Raw genomic sequence first — 3,311 nt, 5'->3', positions numbered from 1 at the left:
GCCAAAAAATTTTGCAATACCTTGAAAAATGCTGGCCTTCCACCACCAAAACAGTAACTACCCACATCACATAACTGTTGTCCAGCCCATCCACTAATATAACTGTGAACCTGGGGAAAACATCTTCGAATTCTTGAGCCCACTCTGCTGAGCATTGCACTGCTCCATATGTAGACATTTGCCCATGTCATAGCCCATGCAATAAAATCCTGTGCATCTTTCGGAACAAACAGGTACCTGCCATCTGCCTCCTCATGCTTGACAAATGATGTAGCTTCAATATCGGGTACAGACGAAGGGTCATGCTTATTAGGTGTACATGTAAGACAAAGTACACCATTAAGATTTAATATGAGGGTTGATCGGGTTGGATCATCATATGGCAAGGAGGAGATAACTGGGGGAATGTACTTTGGGGGATCTCTGATGATGATGATTTCCTCTACGGGCAGCTTGAGGGTCCCCTTTTCCTTTGGACACTCTGTAAAAGACAACATTCAACATTGAAAAATAAACACGAGGCAATATTTGACATAAAAGCGACAAAAACATAGAGGCCGACAAAAACATAGACATTGTGCTTATGAAACATAAAAGCGACAAAAACATAGAGGCCGACAAAAAAGTTTCTTTTGCATTCCAAATCAAGAATCACAGATTCTTGTATTACAATTGAAGAGTCACAATTTCTTGCAAACTCGAGGCTTGGGGGGGTGGGAAACACTAGAAGGATTGCAGAGGGGAGTACTCTTTCTGGGAGTCTTCTTCACGGCAGGAGGTGATCTGGGTGCTTCCCTCTCTCCCATATCTCCATCTGCATGATGAGCATGGTGCTTTGAATGTGTGGACTCCGAAGGTCTATTCTTTTTGGAAGATCCACCTATGTCATAAAACAACACATCAGCCCCATGCAGACATTGCATAGAAGTTGACAAGTCCAATACCATTACCACTTACCATCATTGTTTTTCTTGCGCTTCTTTGACACCTTCACCATGTCACTCAGAAAGATGGGAGAATCTGGATTCTCATCACCAGCTACCATGCGCTACACTGCATCCACTCCCTCTTGCGCTATTGCCTCCGCATCGTCAACCGTTGCATCTTTCTTTGGACTGCTTTTGCTTGGTTGTGGCTCAACTGCTGCTGTGCTTGCAGGGGGGTCTACCTTCACAACTGGAGTGCCGTCACTAGAGTACACACTATGGGATTCAGGAGAGCTTGTAGCACAACCTTTGGCACGTCATCCTGTTTCGGCGCCACACAAGGAATATGGCCAGAACCTGCAAGCACATCAGTGAAGTTCAGGCTTGTGCAATCAGCAGATACTTCAAGACAACCTGAACTGTTCTTGGATTTATATGATATTGGAAGCAACGGTAACCAACCTGTATGCAGGAGCATTGATTTAAGTGAATCTGGAATACTACTCTTGCAAGAGGCGTCCGCACATACCGTCTCTCATCCAAGCCAGGCAGCAAAACACAGAGCATGGTATGCATGACCACATGCTAGCGTGTATACACAAACCACATGGGAAGCCATGAATGCAAGACCACATGCAACACATAGTCCTGGAACAGAGAATGTAGCCTGCAAGTGGCTCAAGTGCTGGCCAGCTGCTATCGAAAGCAGTAACATTGTGTCACCAGCCTTCACCTGCTCCAACATGCTCTCACAAAAGTTGATCTGTTGCACACACGTACTCGCTGATGCTTCCAAGTCAGTCACTTCTTTCTGCATGACAAATGAAGAACAAAAGGCCCACAGGGATTAGATATGAGAACCACCATTACAACACAAAGTACCATGACAAGTACCTCTGACGGAAAAAACTACCATAAAAAAGTACTTTGGACACTCCAAAAAATTGCCAAGGCAATTAAAAATACCATGGCAAGTAGAAAAGTACCTTGGACACTACCACCATAACAGAAAACTGCCATTCCATTAAAAACATCAAGGCAAAAGCTACTACCATAACAAGAAAGACTATCATGATAAAACAGCCACCATGACCAAAAACAAATTACAATGACAAGTTTCTTGGACACTACACACTAATAAGCAATGACCGTACAACCACCTTAATAGGAAAAACTACCTTTACAAGTACCTTGGACACTACACACTAATAAGCAATGACCGTACAACCACCTTAATAGGAAAAACTACCTTTACAAGTACCTTGGACACAACCACAATAGCAACAAACTTCCTTAAAGAAACAATCAACCATAGCAAAAAAAACCATGAAAAAGTACCTTGGGCACTGCCACCGTAACAGAGATGGCTTTCCAAAAAACCTCTAAGGTAATGACATATACCATGGATAGTAGAAAAGTACCTTGAGCACTACAACAATAGCAAAAGAAAAGTACCATAGCAGGAAATACTGCCATGAAAAAAACACCACCATGATCAAACGAAGTACCATGACAAGAATTTTGGCCATTACATGATACCTGGAAAAATAGCCATGACCCCTGCACCTGTCATGGTAGAAAAAACTACCATGACAAGTACCACAATAATAGACAAACTTCCATGGAAAAAAAAAATACTCATAGCAAAAAAAACCACCATGGAAAAGTACTTGGTCAATGTCACCGTAACAAAAAGAATGTAAAAAGAAACTACCATGCCAAGTACCTTGGGCACTATTACCATGATAGAATCCCACAATAGAAAAAACTACCATGTTAGGTTTGTTGGGAACTTAGCACCATAACAGAAATAACTGGCATGACAAAAACAACCATCTAAATAGAAAAGAGTACCATGTCAAGTACCTAGGGCATTACCACATAAATAGAAATAACTGGCATGGCAAACAAAACCACCTAAATAGAAGAGAGTACCATGTCAAGTACCTAGGGCATTACCACATAAACAAAAATCCTGCCTTGACTTGGTCGACACATACCTGGAGACGATCCACCTCATCTCTTATGTTCGAGCTGCTTGCATCGGCCCTAAGAGCTGTGAGTGCACTAGTTAGAGCAGCCATCTTGCCTTCAATCACCAAAAAATCAGGGTCAGTATCGACAACTCCCTTCATGCTAGACCGCAATATCTGGAGCTCTTGCAATTTCCCCTGAAGCACTGCCACGACTGAAGATGTCCCTTGTATCTTCCACATATTTTGGTTCCTGTCTTGTAGCTCTACTCTCACATTATCCAATGTTGTGTTCAAGACCTTTAATGCATCCCTTTTTGCATCCAGAATCTGCTCCACCTGTGCATTTACTTGCTGGCTTATAAAGGAGGCACTAACTAGAGAAGTGCTGCCAGATAAGAGAGCATTTTGC

The 3,311-nt window shown here is 42.5% G+C and overlaps 1 pseudogene; it reads right to left on the bottom strand.

The window, feature by feature from the left end:
• Positions 1 to 680: 680 nt before the first annotated feature.
• Positions 681 to 3,010, bottom strand: LOC147424631 (uncharacterized; annotated as a pseudogene).
• Positions 3,011 to 3,311: the final 301 nt, after the last annotated feature.

Source organism: Adiantum capillus-veneris, chromosome 25, assembly GCF_014529385.1.
Source record: "Adiantum capillus-veneris isolate H3 chromosome 25, ASM1452938v2, whole genome shotgun sequence".
Taxonomy (NCBI): domain Eukaryota; kingdom Viridiplantae; phylum Streptophyta; class Polypodiopsida; order Polypodiales; family Pteridaceae; genus Adiantum; species Adiantum capillus-veneris.
Note: the sequence above shows the minus strand (reverse complement) of the source record. Positions and strands in the feature narration are given on the sequence as shown.